The sequence below is a fragment of the Schistocerca gregaria genome, chromosome 2 (genome assembly GCF_023897955.1).
Source record: "Schistocerca gregaria isolate iqSchGreg1 chromosome 2, iqSchGreg1.2, whole genome shotgun sequence".
In the NCBI taxonomy this organism is placed as follows: domain Eukaryota; kingdom Metazoa; phylum Arthropoda; class Insecta; order Orthoptera; family Acrididae; genus Schistocerca; species Schistocerca gregaria.
Genome location: NC_064921.1, coordinates 691,650,739 through 691,677,676, shown reverse-complemented (window position 1 = coordinate 691,677,676; position 26,938 = coordinate 691,650,739). Strand labels below are relative to the sequence as shown.

The 26,938-nt window shown below is 43.0% G+C and overlaps 1 protein-coding gene across 7 annotated transcripts in view; it reads right to left on the bottom strand.

The window, feature by feature from the left end:
• LOC126334776 (probable inactive tRNA-specific adenosine deaminase-like protein 3) overlaps positions 1 to 26,938 on the bottom strand; it is a 486,162-nt gene that overhangs the window by 278,781 nt on the left and 180,443 nt on the right. For 4 of the 7 annotated variants that reach the window (XM_049997366.1, XM_049997369.1, XM_049997371.1 and 1 more), the window contains exon 3: positions 5,665 to 5,735. The exons of 2 other annotated variants lie outside the window; for them this stretch is intronic. The gene's annotated coding sequence lies outside the window, so the exon portion shown is untranslated. Of the gene's footprint in view, positions 1 to 5,664; positions 5,758 to 26,938 lie in introns of all 7 variants that reach the window. One more of the 7 variants, XM_049997368.1, reaches the window with a different exon arrangement.

Sequence of the window (26,938 nt, the reverse complement as noted above, 5' to 3'; positions counted from 1 at the left end):
ATGCAGCGGGCTGAAAGGGACTTTTCTGCAGGACACGGTGTTTTGCCAAACGAATATCTTTGACCTGGTGCGTTGAAAAGATGAATGCTTCAGTGCTTGATTGGTACACATATTCTCGGCCCAGTACGGCCTTCCAACGGAAACTTTTCGATTGCCCATTATACAGGGTGCGGCAGAACCGACTGAGCGATAAACAGTAAATCTGGATGTAAAGAGAAAAATGTTTTTATTTCCTAAATTTGTACAATATACCATTTTACGTTCATTTAGTTTTGAAAATAATGTCCTCAGGATGGCGGCCGTTAGCATCAATACAGTTGTAGACGATCCCTGAAATTTCGAACAGCTCTTGCACACATATCGCGGGATATGGCATTAACTGCGTCAATAATCCACTCTTTTAACTCTGGTAGTGTGTAAGGGCGTCTTTTGGAAACCTTTTGCTTCGATATCCCCAGAGAAAGTAGTCTCAAATGCTCAAATCTGGTGACTGTACAGACCACCCGACATCACCCCTCAAAGAGACGAGGCGTCACGGAAACGTTTCTCTCAGAACATCAATTGAAATTCGAGGCGTGTGAGCAGTAGCTCCTTCTTATTGGAACCATAAGTCATCCAGTCCATGTTCTTCAAGAATCTCGTCATTCTGGGTTGCAGAAAATTTTGCAACATTGAAACATAACGTGTGGAATCACAGTCACTCCTTACTCCTCAAAAAAGTAAGGGCCCACCACTCCAAATTGTGATATGGCACACCAATACAGTTGTAGACGATCCATAAAGGTTAGAAGAATGTTGCGGTTTTTCATGAAAAATTCGGGGGTTATTTTCAGGCCAATAGCGAAAGTTTTGCTTATTCACGCACCCACTAAGCTGAAAATGTGCCCTGTCATTATTGAAAAAAGCTGCATTCGGAGGGATCTGAGCGAGCATTTGCTGACACAGATTTTGACGGTTGGCGTAGTCTGCTGGGTGTAATTCTTGAGAAATCGTTATTTTGAAAGGATGGAACTTCAAATTGCATTGCAGAATACCTCTCAAACTACGGTCAGAAATCCCCAGTGCAACAGTATGTCGTCGAGCAGAACGTTGCGGCGATTGTTGAACAGCTCTTCTTACCCGGTACACATTTTCTAGCGTTGTGATGGCTCTGCGTCGGCCATGCGATTCTATTCTTAATGTGCTAACAGCTTCTCCAACTGCCGAACCCAGGACCGAATTGTATTTGCATTAGGAACGACATTGTTGCGCCGAATGTTGAAATATAAATTTCTGGGTAAATTTTATTTATTTCCAGGAAGAACTCTGAAGACAACACATAAAAAAATCATCCCCTCAAAAGAACACACTGACCCCTTTTGTGTTCCGTAAATGGTACGAAATTAGTACCAGGCAGTCATATTACCCTCCGCCTCTGGCGTGAGGCACGGCTGTGAAGCGGTGTGTGTGTATGTCAAAAGCACTTGTATGGAATAGCGCAGAAAGATGGGTTGACCTTGAGACGTGGCAACAAGGCAGAAAGGAGCCACAGTGTATCGACCAAACCGTGAAAAAAGATACCCGATTTGATGGTGTATAAATGTGGACTGTCTAAACTCTAAGGTGTCTGCAAGTAATGGTAGCTATGTAAAATGAAGTAAGAACAGTGCTCATAAAAATATCATAACTGACAGGGCAAGGAGACGAGTGTCATGCTTTCTCAATAGGAGGCGGCCATCTGAACCAATTTTCGAACAAACATTCGGGAGGGAGTTGCGTCCAATTGACTTTTGGAGTCACAAAAGAACGTTGCTGTAAGCACACATTAAACACACTATACAATAGCTTATTGGTGCCGTGTAATGTAGTCCAACGAATCGCCATTTTGCTTCGTTTCAACTGATGAAATGCGCCAGTATCTGATGGCCAATGAGCCACAGTGTGCATGGTATAGTTCAGACCGGAGGTGATTCCGTGATGTTTGGGGAGCGTTTTCTGTACCATAACTGGGGCTTACGCATTCAGGTTACTGTGAACACGAACCAAGATGCTTATTTTAACATTGTCAGCCTTATCTTGATGAGTATGTTGCGGACACTCCCATCTTGCAAGAAAGTTATGGGAACCTATGGAAAATTGGTAGGACAGTTTGAAACATCAGGTGAAACACAGCAATGAACATCCCTTTAAATTTGGTACGCTATAAGGAATCTAATCATCAGTGATTGGTTTCAGGTGGAAATGACACATCTGAATGTACTCATGGATTCTCTTCCTCAGCGAATCGCGGCCATTAGCAAGGTCAGAGGAAGTGTTAGACGTCTCCTTAGAGTGACTAATTTTTTGTCCATTGTACTTACAGTTGACAGCATTACTTTTCCTATAGCGAAGCAATAGCAAAAGGTCGTCACTCTAGGTAACATTAATTCGTCACACGTTTTTCACTCGAGGCCAATTTTTCTCACAGATCATTTCCAGCTATGTATTGTAGTTATAATGTACACAACAAATATGGATGCAATGTTAGACTGTAGAACTATAAGCCGGCCTATGTGACCGTGCGGTTCTAGGCGCTTGGGTCTGGAATCGCATGACCGCTACGGTCGCAGGTTCGAATCCTGTCTCGGGCATGGAAGTGTGTGATGTCCTTAGGTTAGTTAGGTTTAAGTAGTTCTAAGTTCTAGGGGACTGATGACCTCAGATGTTAAGTCCCATAATCCTCAGAGCCTTTTGAACAATTCTTTTTTTTTTTTTTTTTTTTTAGAACTCTAATAGCAAAAATCAAGGATCCGATTTCGGTCCAGCATACAGTTTCATTGCGGTAAGATACAATGCCTAGAACACTAGGCTGTGTGGTGAAAATTTGATACTGGTGAAAAAGAAGTCTTTACTTTCGTGCAAAACCATGTCAAGACCCAATGTTAGAAATTAACAGCGCTCTGGAACCCCTTTCGTCTACATTTCATGAGGTGGGCCCAAGAAGAAACTTCCGTTGCTACTAGGGACTTCAGGAAGTAAGTTGCAAGTGTCGGCTTTCAACTCTCCATCCCAGACAGTTGAATGGACGAATAATGGGAAATACTAAATTTGCACGAAATATTAATTGTTACAGAAATAACTGGTTTGGCTTCGTATTTTGCGATCTCGAAAGGTTGGAAAATTTCAAATGCTCTAATTTTGATTCGCACTAAGCAATCAGACTTTTTAATTACATGATATGATGATTCTAAGCAATTCCTACAATTCGTAGCTGTTTCGCTGAGATGGCCCCATGGCGGCTAAACAGATATCGCCCAAGCCGGTTGTTTGCGTTCACAACACGATTCACCCATATTTCGCCGGCCTATATGGCCGAGCGGTTCTAGGCGCTTCAGTATGGAACCGCGCGACCGCTACGGTCGCAGGTTCGAATCCTGCCTCGGGCATGGATGTGTGTGATGTCCTTAGGTTAGTTAGGTTTAAGTAGTTGTAAGTCCTAGGGGACTAATGACCTCAGATGTTAAGTCCCATAGTGCTCAGAGCAATTCGAACCATTTTTCACCCACATTTCCACTTGGGAACATATTAATACACCAAGGCCAATAGAAGAAAAGTAACAAAAAAGTAACAAAAGAAGACTGTCAGGTATTACTTCACAAAAATATCGTAATTAGGATTTATTCTTCTAAATTTTGAAACACTATAGATTCTGTTTTACATATAAGACTCTTTTCTTTATAATCAGTGGCAAAGAAAATAATTAGCTCATTATATTTATAAAAAGAAACAGTTATTTTCCCAGGGCAGAAAAAAACAACAAAAAATTGTAATACGTTGTTATAGTCTCCATTTTATGAGGTGGGCCGAGGAGGAAACTCCCATTGCTACTTAGGAACTAGAAGAAGTAATTTACAATGTCGTCTTGCCGTACCGATAACACCGGTCCGCATCAGATCACCAGAGTTAAGCAAGCACTGTCAGGCTTCACTAGCACTTTGATGTGCTAGCGTCCAGTCCTGCCGAGTGCCGTTGGTAAGCAGGGAGGGTGCACTCAACCCTTCTGAGGCCAATTCAGGACTGCTTGACTGAGAAGCAGCGGCACCCGTCTCGTTTCGTACTCTGATTCCCTTACCATCAACGAATTTATTTCGACTTCATTCCATTACCCTTGTTTTGCTCTTGCTGATGTTCATCTTATACCCTCCTTACAAGACTTTGTCCATTCCCTTGAACTGCTCTTCCAGGTCCTTTGCTGTCAGACAGAAGTACAGAGTCACAGGCAAACCTCAAAGTCTTTATTTCTTCTCCCTGAACTTTAATTCCTACTCCAAATTTTTCTTTGCTTTCCATTATTGCTTGTTCAACGCATATATTGAATAAAATCGGGGATAGGCTACAACCCTGTCTCACTCCCATTTCATCCACTGCCTGCCTTTCACGTCCATCAGCTTTTACAACTGCCTTCCTGTTTCTGTACAAGCTGCCGGTAGCCTTTCGCTCCCTGTAGTTTACCCCTGCTACCTACAGAAGTTCAGAGAGAGTATTCCACTCAACACTGTTAAATACTTTCTATAACTCTACAAATGCTATAAATGTATGTTTGCCTTTCCTTCACCTCTCTTCCAAGGGTCAGTATTCCCTCGCGTGTTGCTACATTGCTCCGGAATCCAAACTGACGTTCATCGACGTCGGCTTCTACCAGTTTTCCCATTCTTCTGTAAAGAATTCGTGTTAGTATGTTGCAACCATGGCTTATTAAAATGATAGCTCGGTAATATTCACATCTGTCAGCACCTGCATTCTTTCAGACTTGAATTATTACAGTCTTCATTAAGACTGTAGTTCGCATGTCTCATGTATCTTGTTCACCAGATGGAATAGTTTTGTCATGGATGGCTCTCCCAAAGCTCTCTCCCCTAGCAATTTCGCAATAATCTCCCACTCATTTCGCGACAATACAAAACGAGCTGCCATTCATAAATATTTTTCAGTATCTGCCAGTCATATCTGGCAATGATACCATACTGCTATTGCAGTACTCCAGGAGAGGACGGACAAGTGCAGTGTAGACAGTCTACTTAGTAGAGCGGTTGCGTCTTAGACAGTCTACTTAGTAGAGCGGTTGCGTCTTCTAAGTGCTTTGATAATAAAATACAGTCTTTGGTTTGGATTCCGAAAGTTTTCTATGTGATCATTTCCGATTAAGTTGTTAATAATTGTAATTCCTATGTATTTAGTGGAATCGACAGATCTTAAATTTGCACGACATAGTGTGTAACCGAAATTTAATTGATTCCTTTTAGAAGTCATGTGTAAGACCTTACATACTTTCTTTTTCAGTGACAATTGCTAATATTTGCACCATACAGATATCTTGTCTAAACCATTTTGCGGTTTGCTTTGATTTTCTGATGACTTTTCTATGTGGCAAACGACAACATCAACTGGAAATAATTTAAGAGGGCTGCTCATATTGTCTCCTGAAGCCTCAGTTATCACTTCTGTTTTACTGGATGACTCCGTCAATTACTTATGTCAGTGACTTATATGACAGAAAGTAATCACGCATCTAGTCGCACAATTGCACCGATACTCCATAGGCACGTAATTTGTTTAGAATCTCATTGTGAGAAATCACATCAAGGACCTTCTGGAAATCTAAAAAGACGGATAATGTTAAAACGACTGGCTGTACTCGATTTGGACAGAATCGGAGAGAATCAAGCACGATTGCTGATGTTTTGGCGTGCCAGCGTGCGTCAGAGACTTCAGTACTCCTGCTTAGAAGAAGGAGAAAACCTGTTAAACAAGTAGAGATAATGTCTTATTAAACTAAATCCCGTAGAGAATAAATCAATATAAGATCTATTAGGATTTATGCTGTATCAGTTGTGTAGAAAATTCAACTTAAATCCCCTCAGCAACAAAGCAGCTAGATGTATTCTGTATTATTTAACAATTTTTTATCGATTAGCTCAAAACAACACAACATCAACGAACATGTGTCGTTAAGAATGACCTACTTGCAAAACAGTAAGTAGAAAACATCTTTTGTTGATCGTATTGTAGTTAAGGATAAAACGTATCAAATGCACTCCTGTCTTATTCTCCCTTGCACAGATACAATGTGCTCGGTTGTATTCGTTTTAGTACTGTACAAGTGAAAAATGAAAACTGATCAAGCCTGAGAACGTAACGTAAAAAATTGCCACATCAAATAAGTTATTTCGACTATTAACAAACTGCAGTAACATGCGAGTACGAGACTAACCTAAGCTTTTGCTCTTTGTTGTAAATGACCCAGAACTACGCAAGATACGTTCAGAACATCATCCAGCTATTTCAGTCGCCGTTCCTTAAACACCTGTGAGGTAAGCTCACATTAACCAACCCCCCCCCCCCCTAACGCTTCATTGCGTCATATTCAGGATGTTTTGATGCGGTACAGGTTGATACGATCCATGCATAATCCATCAGTTCCCAACATTACTGGATTTGCAGATAATGTATCAGCACTCCAACCATCTACTACCAACTGGGGTCAGTTGACCAGCATTACTGGATTCGCAGATAATGTGTCAGAATTCCTACCATCAACTGCCAACTGGGGTTGTCAGTTGATGATTGGAGTGCTGACATATTATCTGCGAATCCAGTAATGTTGCCAATTGACGGATTACGCATGGGGATCGTAGCAACCTGTACCGCATCAAAACAACCTCAATATGACGCAATGAAGCGTTATAACTGGTAGCGACAAAATAAAATAAAATCGTAAGGACGGCTGTAGGTGTTTATTTTTTTATTTTTTTGTCAAGATAGTAACGGCCGTCGTCCCAGAGACCTCTTGCTAAAAGGATGGACGTACAAAAACTCTCCACCACGTTGAAACAAGATACAAAGAACATATCAGATGTTGGAAGTATGAAACAAACCATTCCACATTTGCACAGCATTTAAAACACCATAACCATCATCCTACGAACATGGAACAAGAAATGGAATAATGAGAACAAGCAACCATGACAAACATCTTACACAAACGCAAGAAAACTTCCACATCCGGAAAGCCATAGCAGAAAAGAAACATGTGATAAATGAACAAACACACATCAGCACAGGCTCCCTATTACACTTAATAAAGGAAATGATAACATAAAATAAAAAAACTCTTCCCCACACCATCTGGACACACACACACACACACACACACACACACACACACACACACACACACACACACCGACCACCAAATATATATATATATACTCAAGCAAAAAAAGCACACCATAACACACACACACACACAAATGTATACATGAACAGATCACAGATATGTCAATAATTACACTCCAAAGTTTGGCAATAACATTCGATCTTTGGCAAAAGCATTTGACAGTCGGCAACAGAAACCAAAACATTGCATTGAAAGAAGGTTTCAGTTCATAGTGCTGTGGAATGTGGGAAAAAACTGCAAATTGGCATTCATAAGAAGAAGAACAACACCAAAAATGCAACAGGAGCGTAATATGTAAGAAATCGTCCACGCAACCTATAAGTACACTTCAAACCATTACTACTTAATAGGAAATACCAACCACCAGAACTGTTTATAACCTATAGGCACTGTGACAAATATTTAAATTAAATAGCTAACATATGTACATATTCCAGGCCACTGATGATGCCTTGCAGAAAATAAAGGCGAAACGCGTATGGCACTAAAATTGTGTTTTATTCAGTTGCTGTCAGACGGTCTATAAGTAAAAATTATCAATATACAGCAATATTACACGCAACTGAGGAAGACAGGACTACAAAAGTTGAATATGTCCCTTTACGTTCCTTTCAACGTGAGAGTGTGCCTGCCTGCGAATAGTGTAAACCCAGCCTAGAAATAAATATGGATTCTTACAGACACAGTATACAGTTGTAGTTCATTGCTAAAAATCAGAAATGAATAAAAAGCCTGTGCGGACAACCAGCAGGTAGGGCGAGTGAACGCGCTTGCATACGCCTTTGGTACCGGGAATATTGAACCAATGCAGTGCTACTGACGTCTGTTTCCTCTTACGCAATTTTCAGCCTGGAGTGGAGTGAGCACTGATTTGAAACAACCTAACAGATTAAAGCTTTATGCCAGACAGGGATTCGAACTTGGAACCATTGCTTTTCACAGGTAAATTCTCTACCGACTGAGTTATCCAAGGATGACTCACGACCTGCCCTCACAGGCACAGTACAGCACACTGTTTTAATCTGGCAGAAAGTATCAGTATGTACAGGGCGATTTTTTCCACCGCGTACAAACTCTAAGGGTTGATCGATGACAGGATACGGAACAAAAACGGTCTAACGAATTTATGTCCGGAAATACATGGCTTCCATGCTAGAGACCATTTATTCAGTGCCATGCAGCACAGTTACAGTTATGTGCTGAAAATGGTTTCCTGTGACTCAACGTACGCGTGTACGCGACATAGCGTGTTCTGTCTCACACGTTCACAGGGTGCATCCGAACGGTGTCAAAGGCAGCATGAACACGCTGCTCCAGTGTCTCCACATATGGAATGGGCTCTGCACCCACGATACTTCTCAGATGGCCCCTTAATCAGAAATTGCACGGGTTGAGTTCTGGTGAACGAGCAGGCCGTGCAACTGGACCTCTTCGTCCGATCCATAGACCAGGGAAGACACGGTTGACATGCGTCCGGACGTTACCGGCGACGTGGGCTGGAGTTGCATCATGTAGCAGCTATGTAACCCTTCGAATCATCAATGGCGCTTCTTCCAGCAGGGGAGGCAAAGTCAACCTCAAGAAACGCCGATAGTTCCGGCCCGTTAGGGGACGGGGAAGGAAGACTTGTCCCAAAATACGCTCGCTAATTATCCCGGCCCACACATTCCGGCTGAACCGATGCTCACGATTCGCATACTATCTCACATATAACTCATTAAAGTTGAAGATACCGCTCCGCGTAAAGGCCTAATCTGCGAATAGGATGGATGACTCAAATCCCGTCATAGTGGTTGTGTGGTGAAGAAACAAATGACAAAATTGCTCGCAATGTGGGAAGTCCATCGCTAGTAAGTGATAAGGGTAGTAACAGCTGCCATGCAGAATGTTCCACACGGTCTTCTGGTTCAGCCTGTACAGGCGGGTCAACTGCCTGGTACTGTCAATGCGATCGTCTTTCACACTATTCATCACATTTTCCTGCAAATCTGGGGTGAGAACATTTCGGGTACGTTTTTCATGATTTCCTGCTTTCTGAAACTATCCTGTCTCAGACAAACGGTGAAACACTGTTCCATACATTGAATGCTGTGGCCGTTGTCGGTGGTGATAAGTCTCCTGATATAACTATGCTGTCCACCGCACTTTTCCATTTGTCCTTCCATAAATAAACACCATGTCGGCAAGCTCTCGAATCGAATACGTAACCATAGTGTACAACGCTGTATCACACCCACTCTACGGTGAGTCAGCAAGAGAAATGAATCGGACACAACGTTACCAATTACAGTGGCAGGAGAGAGGGAGCTAGGGTATGACGTATGAGGAACAGTACCACCCTCTAGGAGGATACCATGCATACTGTAACAGTGTTGCATATATAGCGCGTATTAGACCGCAGTCTCTGTAACAAAATATGATTGAATAAATGGTCTCTAGCATGGAAACCATGCATTTCCGGACATAAGCTCGTTAGACCGTTTTTGTTCCGCATCCTCTCTTCGATCAATTACTAGTCTGCGCACGGTGGCAAAAATCAGCCCGTATACCGTCCTTTAACTTTTTTCACTCTGTTCACAGTAAATTATTCTGATTCTTCATATGATGGCGGCTGCGGCGTTCTTCTGCAGTCAAGTTGGATGCAAACCATTACAGAGCAATGCCAAAATAGTGTCCAAAATTTTTATCTGTCGCTTACTCGTACAGCCCTTACCGAGCCGCAGAAATATACTGGTCCTATATCATGATGCACCGTGCCTTAATCGATCACTAATAAAGCGTAAAAGAACGTCTCCTGCACTTGCTGCACAACTTAATCATAAAGCTAATTCGGCATTTGTCTGCGACCAAAGAACACCCGCGGTGGCTTTCAGAGTATACTATTTTAGAAAGAACTGTGCAACACGACCATGACGAAAGTCATGGGACACCTTTTAATATCGTGTTGGCTTCGTTTTTTCCCGGCACAATGCAGCAACCTGACACGGGATGGATTCCATAAGTCGCTGAAAGTCACCACAGACATAGTGAGCCATGCTGCCTCTGCAGCCGTCCATAATTGAGAAAGTGTTGCCGGTGCAGAATTTTGTACACGAACTGGCCTCTCGAGTACGTCCCGTGAATGTTCGATCAGGTTCGTGTGGGGAGACCTGAGTAGCCACAAACCATTCACTCGAATTGCCCACAACCGTCTTCAAACTAATCGCGTAAAAACTGTGGCCCGGTGACATGAAGCATTGTCATCCATAAAAACTCCATCGTTGTTTGGGAACGTGAAGTCCGTGAATGGCTGCAGAGGGTCTCTAAGTAGCCGAACACAAACATTTCCAGTCAGTCGTCGGTGTACGCACAGCCCACACCATCAATGAGCAAAATATCTTGTTGATAACTTGGGTCCATGGCTACGTGGGGTCTGCACCACACTCTAACCGTATCATTGGCTCTTATCAACTGAAATCGGGACTCATGTGACCAGTCCACTGTTTTCCAGTCGTCTAGGGTCCATCCGATGTGGTCACGAGTCCAGGAGAGGCGCCTTTTGCAAAGGCACTCGCATCGGTCGTCTGATGCCATAAACCTTTAACGCAAAATTTCACCGCAGTATCCTAACGGATTCGTCGTACGTTCCAGAAAGATATCGGCGGTTATTTCACGAAGTATTGCTTGTCTTTTACCACTGATAATTCTATGCAAACGCCGTTGCTCTCCGTCGTTAAGTGAAGTCCATCGGCCACAACGCAATTCGTAGTGACAGATAAGCCCAATATTTGGTATTCTTGGCACGCTCTTACCACTGTGGACCTCGGAATATTCAATCCCCTAACGATTTTCGAAATGGAATGTCCCATGCGCCTAGGTTCAACTTCCACTCCGCGCTAAAAATCTGTTTACTCCCGTCGTGCTGCCATAGTCACGTCGAAAACCTTTTCCATGAATCACCTGAGTACAAATGACAGATCACTCAAATGCACTGCCCTTTTACACCTTGTGTATGCGATACTACCGCCATCTGTAAATGTTCATATCGATATCCCTTGACTTTTTTCACCCAAATGAACAGCTCGTGCGTGTGTGTATATACTAAACGTATAGACTCAAATGCATTAGTCGGAAAACGAAAATATCATTTTCTGCGCAAGAAGAGAGGGCGAAAGTGTAAGAGTTCAAAGTTGACAGCATTTCCTCTCCATGAACTGGGACATCAATTCCATAGGCCGTAGCACAATGCTATGTGTGGTCGTTGTTGTGGTCTTCAGTCCTGAGACTGGTTTGATGCAGCTCTCCACGCTACTCTATCCTGTGCAAGCCTCTTCATCTCCCAGTACCTACTGCAGCCTACATCCTTTTGAATCTGCTTAGTGTATTCATCTCTTGGTCTCCCTCTACGATTTTTATCCTCCATGCTACCCTCCAATGCTAAATTGGTGATCCCTTGATGCGACCGAACATGTCCTACCAACCGATCCCTTCTTCTAGTCAAGTTGTGCCACAAACTCCTCTTCTACCCAATCCTATTCAATACCTCCTCATTAGTTACGTGATCTACCCATGTAATCTTCAGCATTCTTCTGTAGCACCACATTTCGAAAGCTTCTATTCTCTTCTTGTCCAAACTAGTTTCGTCCATATTTCACTTCCATATATGGCTACACTCCATACAAATACTTTCAGAAACGACTTCCTGGCTCTTAAATCTATACTCGATGTTAACAAATTTCTCTTCTTCAGGAACCCTTTCCTTACGACTTTCACGCCGAAATCACGCCATAAATCCTAATCAAACATAGCTAAGTCACTACTCCTCAGTGCTTGCATGCACCTATACAACCACTATCCATTAGTTGTACTATAATCCTCAACCACAAAATAACTAAGTGACTTCGGGCGAACACGTCTCTTCACACATACCATCCAAGGGAAAATTTCCCAGAAGTATTGAAACACGGTTCGCCTACAGAAGCGTGCCTATTAAGCAGCTCACCACATTATTAATCACAAATAGAAGAAAGTAATCTCACACTTCAATAAATCGGAGCTTTTCCTGTACCTGGAGACTCTACAATCTACCAAAATCAGCGAAATAATCATTTTCTACACAAGCCGATAATATTTTCAAAATATCTTTCCCAACGATTTAGAAACAGCTTTGAATATACCTGCGTTCTATTTCCGTTGCAGACTAATTCACGTATCGTACGTGTCAGCCGATCTCATCACACTCTTGAGATAATCTCTCTCGAGTCACACTACTCGAACAATACCCGAATACTCCACTCAAATTGTAAAAGAACAAGCCAAGAACCAGTCTTTGCGAACAAACATATCATGCTAATTCTCTCTTTAACAATAAGCGTTTCTCCTTAGTAGTCGCCGGCAAAGGTTAGGTTCAGCAGTCGGCTTGGTACCAAACTCGCTCACTTACGCAGGTCAAGTGTTGCGCGGTTTTCGGGGTGAAGACGGTTTGGCGCGTTACAATCACGTCGTTGCACTATCTGGAGAGGAACGTACAGATCTCAACGTATCACAGCGCCTTTGATGCCTACCTCTCTCCTTAAGAATGCGTCATGTTTAATACGTTATAAGCGTCACAGTTTTGAATAGAGAGCTTCATACAAACGGTGTTCACCAATCTTCAAAGCAGTTTGGAGTTGAGGATTAACGTTTCAGATGTGGGGGTCCGTAGAATGTTTTCCAGGTACGAAAGCTTCTGACATCCACATATTTCATATAACTTATTCGGAAAATTTGGAAAGAAGTACACAAAACGTATTGCGTATCAAACGACTGATGTTTATCCACTTTATCTTTTTAAGGTAAATTACTTTGCTACCTATACTGTAAGCGTAGTTCAGTAGTATGTGCTAAGTACCTTTTTATGCTGTTAATATGAATATGGGAGGCACTTTTTTCGTTTAACGATCTAAAATTAGGTTCCCATATGATTAAAACCAAGGCATCTAAAGAGCTGTGAAATAAACGTAGAAGGTATCCATAAAAAAATATTCATATTTCCATTAAGTTAGGTTGAAAGTAAAAATTGAAAATCTGTAATAGAAAGGGAACTCGGAACTAGGCTTGGTACTGGGTGCTAACATGCAGGGGCATGTTTTCAGCACACCGCTTTCCTGGCTGTTGTTAGTTTTCGTGTCAGGAGCCGCTACTTTTCAGTCAAGTAGCTCCTCAGTTAAACTCCAAGGGCTGAGTGCACACGTTTCCAACAGCTTTCAGCAGACCCGGATGGTCACCCATCCACGTGCTAGCCAAGCCCCACAGTACATAACTTCAGAGATCTGACGATAACCGGCGTTGCCACTGAGGTAAGACCGTGGGCGAAATGGGAAGAATGGACAGAACTATCGAGAAAGTCCCGCCACTTACCAAACTCATTTGATGATGTTGTTGGACTTACTGCATTACTTTCAGATTTTCTGTTCTTCAGTATTGACTGATATCACTACAGCTGAATAAAATTTAGTTTGAAAGCTACAGCTGCCAAAATATAGTCACATCAAAATATAGCTGTTTGAACATGGAAAAATCTTCCAAAACTCTTCTCAAAGTGGCCTATAGAAGAACACCCTTTAACAGCTTAGGACTGAACCAAGGCAGTCCTCATCTCTCCTGAAACTTCCTGGCAGATTAAAACTGTGTGCCGAACTGAGACTCGAACTCGGGACCTTTGCCTTTCGCGGGCAAGTGCTCTACCGACTGAGCTACCCAAGCACGTCTCACGGCCCGTCCTCACAGTCTCCGCAAAATCCTTTCTTTCAGGAGTGCCAGTTCCGCAAGGTTCGCAGGAGAGCTTCTGTAAAGTTTGGAACGTAGGAGACGAGGTACTGGCAGAAGTAAAGCTGTGAGGACGGGGCGTGAGTCGTGCTTGGGTAGCTCAACTGGTAGTGCACTTGCCCGCGAAAGGCAAAGGTCCCGAGTTCGAGTCTCAGTCCGGCACACAGTTTTAATCTGCCAGGAAGTTTCACATCAGCGCACACTCCGCTACAGACTGAAAAACTCATTCTGGACTCATCTCTCCTGTTTCTCACATTATTGCGCATCCATGACAACTGGAATGCAGAATTTGTAGCTTTGTGACCACACAGAGGTCTTATCAGTACAACGGATGTATTTGACGTATTTATCAGTTATATTCGAAAGCTATCATTTCTAGTACCTACTTTGTTGTGAAAGTGTTGTGTTGTCAGAGTACACAGATTCACTACAGGTTGCTGTTGCTGGTAAAGTAAATATATCATTCCTATTCCCCGTAGACTCCGGCATTTAATATTTTTCTGGTAATTGGTACTACATTTGGTGGCAGTTTATCTTTCGAATCTAATGAACCCTAATTGTCGGATGTGTTACTGTAATTGATTTGTAGATACCACTGTCTCCACTATACATCGAAAAGTGTTATTGTGTCCATCCTTTTGTACAAAGTGATGTCGTGACAAGCTGCAGTGAGATTTATAGCATTAGAAACTGAATATCAAATCTTACGTGACATCGTTGTGTAAGTACAAACGATTATTTCAAGTCACACAGATAATTTCGTTGAGTGTCGGAAGGTCTTATCAGTACAACTTATTGTAGTATTACGAGAGTGAGCTACATTGTTCGAAGTTGCTTTTCACCCACGTACTGCAATGTTGTTAGAGCCCGTTCATACAGCATGTCTCCTAAGAGTTAGTGATATGAAAAAGGGTGGCGCAGCACACGCTCTACGCCCCTCCACAGAATACGATAACGGGCGGTGCTATCGAACATCTGGGAACGGAGCAGGGTTCCAATTCATAGAGAAGATTCCAGCATACCGAACTGTCTACGGATACCCAGGACTGCATTCTGAGACTGCACTGCAAACTGTTGGGTCCAACGAATAAACTACCATAGTATTCATAAAACATGACTTTTCGAAGATGATGTAGTCACCTGTAATGCAGAGCAGTCTCAAAGAAGCAGCACAATTATTCAGTTACATCTTAATAAGAATTCAACGTGGGTCAGACACTAGCAACTTGTTCTAATTGTTCAGAAATGTCATGATGTGCATCGTATTGTCGTATGACTATAAATCGGTGAGTCACAGATGGAATCGGGAATCGGTCAACTCATGCAAATACCTTGGTGTAACACACTGTAGGAACAAGAAATGGTAATATATGCTCAGTCATAGGCACAGCAGGTAGCAGACTTCGGTTTGTTGGTGGAATACTAGGGTACTGCAATTAGTCTGCAAAGAAGAATAGTTACAAATCACTCGTGGAAACCGTCCTAGAATATTGTTCAAGTGTATGGGATCCGTACTACATAGGAATAGCACAAGACGTTGAACGTACTCAGAAAAGAGCAGTACGAATGGTGACAGGTTTGATTGACCAGCAGGAGAGTTGTCATAGAAATGCTGAAAGAAATGAACTGGCACACACTTGAAGATAGATGTAAGCTATCCCGATAAAGCCACTTTCAATTATGACTAATCAATATTGTACAACCCCTGCATTTCACTCCCAGGGATCGTAAGGACAAGATAGGGTTAATTACGGCATGTAGACGTGCATTCAGCCAGACATTCTTCCCGAGCTCCATACTTGAATGTAACGGAATAAATGTCTTAACAACTACCCTCTGCCAAGCACTTCACAGTTGTTTGTTGACTAGATGTTGATGTATATAAAAGACTGAGTCTGCAAGACATTAGTCAGAGAGGAAGTTATACGGTTGCATAATATGTGCCACTGATTTCATATTATGAGGGTTGTTCAACCAGTAGTGCAACATTTTTTTTCCTCAATTATGGTTGTAAAAATGCGGAATTTGTTCTGGAACATCGAGGAATATTACTACTCCTAAAAATGGGCAATTTATTGTGGAACATCGTGGAATATTGCTGCTTCAGCCCCTATAGTTTCGTCAAGTTGCGATCGGTGGCTGTGCTGTACATAGCCTTCAAAATAGCGTTTGTAATGGCGGTGCGTCCCTACCAGTGAGCTGTCATTGTGTTTCTTTCGGCAAAAGACCAGGGCATCGCAGATACTCATAGGCGCTTGCAAAATGAGACTGGCACTGAACAAAAGCACGTTGAGGCGTCAGTCATCATTACAACAAGGCCGCCCACACCTGTGCGACCTCCTGTGTCCCGGCCGGCCGCACACAGCTATGACTCCTGCAATGATGGAACGTGCGGACACTCTCATTCTAGATGATACACGGATACAAACGAACCTCTCCTTCTAGAGGACGACACACGGCATCACCATAAGTCCGAAATCCCGAGATGTGTTCATTAAACTGCATTGGACCATTTTGCCTCATCCACCTTACAGCCTAGATCTCGACTTCCATCTGTTTGGCCCAATGAAGGATGCACTCTGGAGAAAGCAGTTCCTGGGTGATGATGTTGATGGTAGCAAGGGGTTGGCTCCTATGTCGAACAGTAGAGTGGTACCATGCGGGCATAGAGGCCCTGCCACTAAGGTGGCGTAAGGTCGTAGCTTTGAACGGAGATTACATAACCAAAAGAGGGGGGAAAATATGGTGTACTGGGATCCTGAATAAAGCCAACCTGTTTACAGAAGTAAAATATGTTGTATTACTTATTGAACGCTTCTCGTATTTTAAGGGGAGGGAAGGGGGGTAGGACGTCAGACGGCCCGACTTGGAGCAGGAGAGGCACCGCAGGACATTTTAATTTCCACTGTCTAGACTTTTACAAATAAATTCATAAAACTTTGCCAGCATGACCAGAAAGGATTCAGGATTCATACTCATAGCAGTGAAAGCTCAAAAAAGTAACAAAATATGGATACGAAGTCTTTCGCGAGGTATTTCTTGAGTAAAAATCTCTCGGTGTACATGCCGCGTCAATTCAGGATAAAACTCCAAGCTTTCGACCACTACCTCCACGGTCGTCGTCAGGACTAAAACCGACTGTCGTGAACTAGTGAGGTTCCCACTTTTATATGCAAAGGACGGCTCCTGATTGGCTGGAATACGTCATAGCAACAACGATATGGCGCGTAGTGAAGTGGTGCCCTCTACTTCCATAGATGTAGTTTCTATCACGCGTTGCTTGCAGCGTCATCCCTTGAATCTGGAGGTAAAGTGCGGGAAGTTTTTCTCTGCTATTTTTCTTTATCCAGTGCACTCTTCCAAGTGTTGCTAAGTGCATAGCCGTTTTCTCTGTTAAAGTTATTATCGCTAAGTCTAATTTCGACTGCCTCCCGGATCACAGAGTCCCAGTAATTCGATGCGTGGGCTATTATTTTGGTTTGTTCAAATAAAATCTTATGCTTGTTAAGCAGGCTATGTTCAGGCACCGCTGATTTTTCCAAATAACTGTATTTCAGGTGGCGCTGTAGCTCGATGCAGCAGTCGGCAACTATTCAAAAAATGGTTCAAATGGCTCTGAGCACTATGGGACTTAACATCTATGGTCATCAGTCCCCTAGAACTTAGAACTATTTAAACCTAACTAACCTAAGAACACCACACAACACCCAGTCATCACGAGGCAGAGAAATTCCCTGACCCCGCCGGGAATCGAACCCGGGAACCCGGACGCGGGAAGCGAGAACGCTACCGCACAACCACGAGCTGCGAACCATAATCTATTAAACACTGTGGTAAAAATTGAGATAATTAATTATAAAATTTGAGTTTTTTTGTCTAAACGTGAAGTTTAAAATGTAACAGCTCGTTCAGTTGTTCATAACTAATTCTAGAGTTTCATACACCCTGAAGTATGGTTTGCATGCTGTGCAAAATTCATCGAAGAATCTCTCTTGCTTATGAAGAAAAGTGTACCTATAGCAAACAAATGCAGCCAATAGCAAGTGAAAAAATGATGAAATTTCACACGTTAAAATAATTTATTTTGTTACTTTTTTGAACTTCTACTGCTATTAGTATGAATCCTGAATCCTTTCTGGTCATGCTGGCAAAGTTTTACGAATTTATTTGTAAAAGTATAGACAGTGGAAATTAAAATGTCCTGTGGTGCCCCTCCTGCTCCAAGTCGGCCCGTCTGCCGTCCTACCCCCCTAAGCAGGTCCGGCAAATGCAACATAAGGAAATTCTGGTGGATGTTGTCTTTGTATGCTACTTTATCGTCCCGTTAGATACTGACACAGACTTTTGGACGACGCGTGACTGAAACGTATAGGTGAAGGAAGTGCCCAGTTAGCCACATTTGTATAAATACGACTGCAACCGCGAGAAACCTGAGCACGGAAGAAAATTTTTAAAAAAAAGTCTGGTAAGCGTTTTGTAACACCCAGTGGACGATGTGCGGTGGTCATTTTTCAGAGTTTAGGGCTAACGCCTGAGCGACTGGAGTCGGGCCAACGAGACCGGCAGCAAGTGGCCTGGCGGCGGCGCTCGAGCAGCTAAACTACTGTGCGCGCCCTAAATCAGAGGGACCGGGCCGGTCAGCAGGGCGGAGGCCGTGCCCGTGGCAGGCAGCCCGCCAGCGCACACACCGCCCTGCGTCCTGCGCCCTGCGCCCTGCCGCTCTGAAATATTGGCCACGAGCCGGGCCGGCGCGGCGCAAAACTCCGCCGCTGCTGCTGCTGCTGCCGTTTCAGCTGGCAAAATGCTCCCCATCCCGAATACATTCCCCTTCCGTGGTTGCCACCACAGTGGATGAAGTCAATGGCATCACCGTACCGAGGATGTGGAAAGGCGTTCGGGAAGGAAAGCATAGCGATGTCGCAGCCAAAAAAGTAATTCTGCCGTCACAGGGTGTTGCCTGGGCTTACGAGCGTAGTTTTAGTGACTGAAAAATAGGACAGGTGCCGTTCTTATATGTTGTTGTTGTGGTCTTCAATCCCGAGACTGGTTTGATGCAGCTCTCCATGCTGCTCTATCCTGTGCAAGCTTCTTCATCTCCCAGTACGTACTGTAACCTACATCCTTCTGGTTGGTTGGTTGTCTGGGGAAGGAGACCAGACAGCGAGGTCATCGGCCTCATCAGATTAGGAATGGATTGGATTATTTGGGGAAAGGGACCAAACAGCGAGGTCATCGGTCTCATCGGATTAAGGAAGGACGGGGAAAGAAGTCGGCCGTCCATTTGCCTGGGGCGATTTAGGAAAAACACGGAAAACCTAAATCAGGTTGGCTGGACGCGCGATTGAACCGTCGTCCTCCCGAACGGTCATCGGATTAGGGAAGGACGGGGAAGGAAGTCGGCCTTTCAAAGAAACCATCTCGGCATTTGCCTGGAGCGATTTAGGGAAATCACGGGTAACGTAAATCAGGATGGCCGGACGCGGGATTGAACCGTCGTCCTCCCGAATGTGTGTCCAGTGTCTAACCACTACGCCACCTCGCTCGGTACATCCTTCTGAATCTGCTTAGTGTATTCGTCTCTTGGTCTCCCTATACTATTTTTACCCTCCACTCTGCCTTCCAATACTAAATTGGTGATCCCTTGATGCCTCAGAACATGTCCTACCAACCGATCCCTTCTTCCAGTCAAACTGTGCCACAAACTCCTCTTCTCCCCAATTCTTCTCGCCAATTCTATTCAATACCTCCTTATCAGTTATGTGATCTACCCATCTAACCGTCAGTCCGCAGCTCGTTGTCGTGCGGTAGCGTTCTCGCTTCCCATGCCCGGGTTCGATTCCCGGCGGGGTCAGGGATTTTCTCTGCCTCGTGATGACTGGGTGTTGTGTGCTGTCATTAGGTTAGTTAGGTTTACGTAGTTCTAAGTTCTAGGGGACTGATAACCATAGATGTTAAGTCCCATAATGCTCAGAGCCATTTGAACCATCTAACCTTCAGCATTCTTCTGTAAGACCACATTTCGAAAGCTTCTATTCTCTTCTTCTCCAAACTATCTATCGTCCATGTTTCAATTCCATACGTGGCTACACTCCACACAAATACTTTCAGAAACTACTTCTGACACTTAAATTTATACTCGATGTTAATAAATTTCTCTTCTTCAGAAACGCTTTCCTTGCCATTGCCAGTCTACATTTTATATCCTCTCTACATCTACCATCATCAGTTGCTCCCCAAATAGCAAAACTCCTTTAATACTTTAAGTGTTTCATTTCCTAATCTAATACCCTCAGCATCACCCGATTTAATTCGACTATATTACAATACCTTCGTTTTGCTTTTGTTGATGTTCATCTTATATCCTCCTTTATAAGAACTGCAAAAGAACGGATCCGCAAAATTACGGACCACTATCCCCAACATCGATTTGCTGCAGAATCCTTGATCATATTTTCAGTACGAACAATTTTTTTGAGTCCTGGAAGTTTATGTCTACGAATCAGTATAGCTTTAGAAAGCATCGCTCATGGGAAACTCAGCTTCCCCTTTTCTCATATGACAGGCTGCGAACTATCGACGAAGGGCAACAGGCAGATTACATATTCCTTGGTTTCGGAAAAGTGTTTGACACGTTGTCCCATTGTAGGTTCCCAGATATTTAAGTGGCTCGTAGACTTCCTGAGTAACATAACCCACTATGATGTCCTCGACGATGGGTGTTCATCAGAGACTAGCGTATCTTCAGGAGTGCCACACGGAAGTGTAGAAAAATGTATGTTAATGCGGATGAGCAGCAAAAACAAACGCATAAAGTTCGGATACAGCATTAGTGGTATAATGCCTGACTCAGTCACGTCATTTAAATATGTGGAAGTAACGCTGCAAAAATATATGGAATGAAGTGAGCATACGATGATTGTGGTAGGCATGGCGAGTGGTCGACTTCGGTTAATTGGAAGAATTTTGGAAAAATGCGGTTCATCCGTAAAGGAGACCGCATAGAGGACGCTAGTGCAACCTACTCTTGAGAACTGCTCAAGTCTTTGGGGCCACGCCAGGTCGGATTATAGGAAGTCATCGAAGTTATTCAGGGGCTTGGTATATTTGTTACCGACAGGTTCGAACAACACGTGAGTGTTATGGAGGTACTTTGGAAACTCAAGTGGGAGCCCCTGGGAGAAAGGTGACATTCTTTTCGAGGAGCACTAACTGAAAAAATTTAGAGAATCACCATTTTAAGTTGATACAGAACGATTCTACAGTCTTCAACGTAATTTCGGTAAGGACCACGAAGACAAGGTACGAGAAATTTAGGCTCATACTGAGGAACATAGGTAGTCGTTTTCTCTCGCTCCTTTAGCGAGTCTAATACGAAAAGATATGACGTAATGGTACTCGGCATCCTCAGCCACGTATCGTATGGCTTGCGGAGTATGTATGAGGATATGAACATTTGGCAGTGATCGTCATTTTTACTGACGATTATCGTGCTACTCCAAGAGATTTCAGGATTGTAGCCGGGTGATGAGTAGATTGTCCTAAATGTGGAGATATGTAATTTAATGCAGATTCATACGGAAAAAAACCTTTAATGATTGAATAAAGTATTAGTAGGGCACTGCCTGACACAGTCACTCGATTTAACATCTAAGTGAATGATTGTAAAGAACTGTTGCGGTCTTCAGTCCAAAGTCTACTTTGATGCAGCCAAGAACGTAGCCAGGACTTTGTCAAAGTGGGGTGGAGGGTCTGATTTGTTAAAGAGGACCTTAAAGGGCCTTGTGTTTTCCAGTTATTCTTAAAATTTGCATAAAGAAATATAAATCATTTTATTCGACAATGAGGTCCGGTTTTCATAAAGTGGAGATGTAATTTCCTAACCCAGGAGTGCTATATTTTAGCAAACCACTACGAAACAGTCACGGTCCAATTTACCTTCACTCTAAAAGGGCATTTTACACTCTTCTTCTTTCAGTCTGGATTTGAGCTGAAGAAGTGATCAAGAACTGACGAGTGCAATTTTTTTGGGACACCGTAATTATTACCGGTAGGGCTTTTAAAGTGAAGAGGTATTTGTTCGACAGAAAATCTAGAATAAGTTTTGGTGGCGAAAATGCAAAGGATCTGGATTTCTTCAGCTTTATACTTTCCCAACTTTCCTCATTTAAGTATGCATCTCGCATTTCTTGAAATGTAAGAATGATCATTTTCTGCATTAAAGAACGTCCCGGCAGACAAATGCTTGAGTATAATGAGGAGAACTTGGATTATTATTTATTTATCATATGGCTTTTAGTGCCGGGAGTCTCCAAAGAGATGTTCGGCTCGCCCTCGATGTAGCTCTTTTCATTTAAGCAGAAGGGTTGCATCTTTAGGGAACTGGAATCTTTCAGGAAAGGTAGGAATTCAGACTGAATTAGCTTTCGTCTATGGTAAGGTATCAACCCCGGCATTTCCCTAAATTGAAAATGGGAAACCACAGAAAACCATTTTCAAGATTACTGGTGGATGCATTCAAACCACCTTGTCTCCCGAATCCAGGGATTGCTAGCTCAGTGGCCCACCATGCCGAGTTCCCCAAAGTATGTGGAGAATTTGCAAAAATTTGTTGTTGTACGTAGTTTTAAAATAAAATGCATCACAACAAGAGACTGAGTTTTGACATTGCATGTTCTGAGGCATCAAGGGATCACCAATTTTGTACTGGAGGGCAGCGTGGAGGGAGACCAAGAGATGAATACACTAAGCATATTCAGAAGGATGTAGGCTGCATTAGGTACTGAGAGATGAAGAAGCTTGCACAGGATAGGGTAGCATGGAGAGCTGCATCAAACCAGTCTCAGGACTGAAGACCACACCAACAACAACATGTTTTTCCTTTAACTGTACATGTCTTGTAATCTGATAGTGCATGAATTCCTGCATATTTTAATATATAATTGAGCGTCGGAATACTGACTTTAGTTATAACAGTATGACGAGGGCGAAAATAGATTTTGAACAAAAGAGGGAGGGAGCCATGCAGAGCGCAGTCAGCTCGGACGAATTCAAGCAGCCCGCTGAAAAAATCTTTTAGAAAGGAACTAATTATAGAACGTGCTGTTATACCAAACCCCTTCCGCTTTCCACAGACCCCTCCCCATCATTTAGTATCGGAAGTGCTTTCATAATTGAGTACCACGCAGGCGACCACATGGAGCGATAGTTCGTTTTTTTTTTGGCCTACTAATGATAGAATATTGAGTAGACTTTTTTTAGCCGTTTGGGCTATATTTTTGTTGATCAACGACACGGGCAAAACCAACTGTATTTTTATGCACTGATTGTAATGTAATATTATTTATAAAGATATTTACCGCTCCGAAGCATTGCGACAACAAACTGCTGTAGATAGCTAATTGGACTACTACAGTAGTGCACAATACTTTTAACTTACCGTAATACAAGCGAATGAAAAAAATAATTTCCTCTTCCTTCTCGTTACAAACTTAACCGCAAATAGAAAGTAGCACAACAGCGCACAAAAATAATGAACGGTAGTGCTTACATTAAATTCAACTACAAGTAAGAATTAAACTAATTAACAAAACAACAACTGTGCTCAAACAAGATGGACGATAGCCGATAGTACAATAGATGTATAAATAGTTTAAATCTATCGTTGGCCTAGCTGGCCGGCCGGTGTGGTCGTGCGGTTCTAGGCGCTGCAGTCTGGAGCCGAGCGACCGCTACTGTCGCAGGTTCGAATCCTACCTCGGGCAAAATGTGTGTGATGTCCTTAGGTTAGTTAGGTTTAATTAGTTCTAAGTTCTAGACGACTGATGACCTCAGAAGTTAAGTCGCATAGTGCTCAGAGCCATTTGGCCTAGCTGACTGTCGATAGTGATTAATCTTTTTCATCGTATCATTGAAAATTAAAATATGTTTCTATTTCACTACATAGCAAGTAGTTCATTCAGGTGATAGGGGAGGTTTGAACTCCCTGGAGACCCCCCCCCCCTTTTGGCTACGGCCTTTATGCAGCTCTCCGTGCTAGTCTATCCTGTGCAAGCCTCTTCAGATCTGTATAATTACCGCAGCCTAAATCCAGATGATCCTGCTTTCTGTCCTTAAGTCTTGGTCTCTATCATCAACTATTACACCCCACACTTTCTTCCATTACCAAGCTGACAATTCCCTGACACCTCAACACACCTCCTAGCCGATTTTCTCGTCTTAGTCAAGCTGTGTCATAAATTTATGTTTTCCCTTATTCGATTCAATACCTCTTCAGTTGTGTTTCTATCTACTCATCTTACCTTCAGTATTGTTCTGCAGTACTTTGTTTCAAATACTTCTATTCTTTTCATGTCTGAATTACTTATCATCCATGGTAACTTCCGTACAGGGCTACACTCCATATAAAACATTAAGAAAAAGACTCCCTAACATCTGAACTTATAATTACTAGATGTTAACAACCACCCCTTTATCAGAAATATTTTTCTTGCTACTGTAGGTCTCCATTTCATATTCTTTACATTTCAGCCATCATCAGATGTTTTACTGAACAAATAATAAAACTTATGTTGTACTTTTACTGTCTCATTTCCTAATCCAAATCCTTCACCATCCCCTGATTTATTTCGACTACATTCAATTACCCTTGCTTTGCTTTTGTTGAAGTTCATCTCATAAAATTTTCTCACGGCTCTAAAGAGGGCCAAGCAGAGAGACCTCTGCGTGAAATATCAACGACGCTTGTAAAACATTATTAGAATTCAGTCATTTATTCTCAACGGCTACAAGTAGTCGTTAATCCGCACCAGCCTTGGCTATTGCACATTCAGCTTCATCTTGGATTCCAACTGACGTTTGTCCAGCCAATTCCACGGCTGCACGCCCATGTAAGTTTTAGTGACTCTCGTGACACGACGGCTTGCCGGCGAGTAGGTGTGGCCATTGCCCAGTGTGAAGTAGTCTGAAGCTAAATGTTGGAGCGTCCTCGGTCGCATTCCAAATTCTACTATGACCCTTGATGACCCATCTGCAATGTACCTCGTGTCAGAGGTCATGTGGTTGGTTGATCTCCTCCCTGCCCCTGGTGGGCATCAGCACCCAGAGGTGCCGAGGTATTGAACAGGTACGTGGACCTCAAGTGGCCCTGTTGCTGGCTTCTTTGTTTAAGTTCAGTGCTGGCACCTCCCTGCGATGTGGCGTTGTCGGAAGACAGTCAGTTTGCCCATCAGCAGATGCTATGCAGCTAGCAGCATAAAGCAGACCAGGTGTAGTTCATCATCTCGAGTACATCTTTGGCGCGCTGCGGTCATGGACTGTGCGGCTGGTCCCAGCAGAGGTTTGAGTCCTCCCTCTGGCATGGGTGTGTGTGTTTGTCCTTAGGATAATTTAGGTTAAGTAGTGTGTAAGCTTAGGGACTGATGACCTTAGCAGTTACGTCCCATAAGATTTCACACACATCGAACATTTTTTAATATCTTTGACTAGTCCACAGACTGTGTTGGAGCATCTAGGACATACTTTCACTATAGCATTATAATTATGGAATCGAGTGGCTCGATCACAATGATCAACTCATGACGAGAGCTGGAGTGTTTAAAGGGAGCAAGAGTGAGGCTTGGACACGAGGCTCAGTTCATAATGACTGACTATGTCCTCCTTATTCGGCTATATCCACGTAACAGGCTGTTAACTGCTGGCCGGCCGCGGTGACCGAGCGGTTCTAGGCGCTTCAGTCCGGAACCGTGCGACTGCTACGGTCGCAGATTCGAATCCTGCCTCGCGCATGGATGTGTGTGATGTTCTTAGGTTAGTTAGGCTTAAGTAGTTCTAAGTTCTAGGGGACTGATGACCTCAGATGTTAAGTCCCATAGCGCTCAGAGCATTTTTTTGTTAACTGCTGTGTCAGTTCCTCGCTGTGTGCTTTTGTCAGGGAGACAGCGTTCCTTGCAACATGCCTTACAAGCAAAAAAAAAGCTTGCCTCAATTCCTTTGGTCTTCTGTCGAAGTCTCCCTTCTGCTGAACGCATGTACTCCTCAGCAGATGGTGTTGACCTGACCGAAGTTGCAACATACTTCCCGCTTCCTGCTGCCATCTCTGTCACTGGCATGACTTGAGTTTGCCTGGGGCAATGTCAGTGAATTTTAATAAAATTTCCTAATTTCTACCCATACTATTCCGTACTGTAGTAGCACTGCCCATTCCATTCAACTGCTCTTCCAAGTACTTTACTGTCTGTGCCAGAATTACACTGTCATTAGCAAACGCTGAAGTTTTTATTTCTTATCCCTGAACTTTAATGCTTTTCCAGATTTCTCCTTGGTTTGCTTCACTGCTTCTTCAATGTACAAATTGAATAAGATCGGGTAGAGGCTACAACCTTGTCATTAGCTTCCCAACTATGGCTTCCCTTTCACATCTTCGACTCTTATAACTGCTCTCTGGTTTCTGTGCAAGCTGTAAATAACTTTTCACTCTCTGCATTTAATCCCTGCTACCTTCAAAATTTCAAAGAGTGTCAACATGTGTCAAAACTTTCTCTAAAACTGTAGATGCTATGAAGGTAAGTTACATCTCTCAATTTCTTCTAGGATAAGTCGTAGGCTCAGTGTTGCATCGCATTGTATTTCCCGGGGACCAAACTGATCTCCCTAAATGTTGGCTTCTATCAGTTTCCTCAATTCTCCTCGAAACAATTCATGTCAATATTTTGCAACCATGATTTATCCAACTGACAGTTTGGTAGTATTTATACGTGCCAGCTCCTGTCTTATTTGGAATAGGAATTATCACATTATTTTTGAAGTGCGAGGATATTTCGCACACCAGGTGAAATAATTTTGCCATGGGTGGGTCTCCTAATGTTGTCAATAATTTTGAGGGTACCTCGTACTTTAGAGGCCTTACTTTCTACTTAAGTCTTTCGGTGCTTTGTCATATTCTACTTGCGGAATCATACC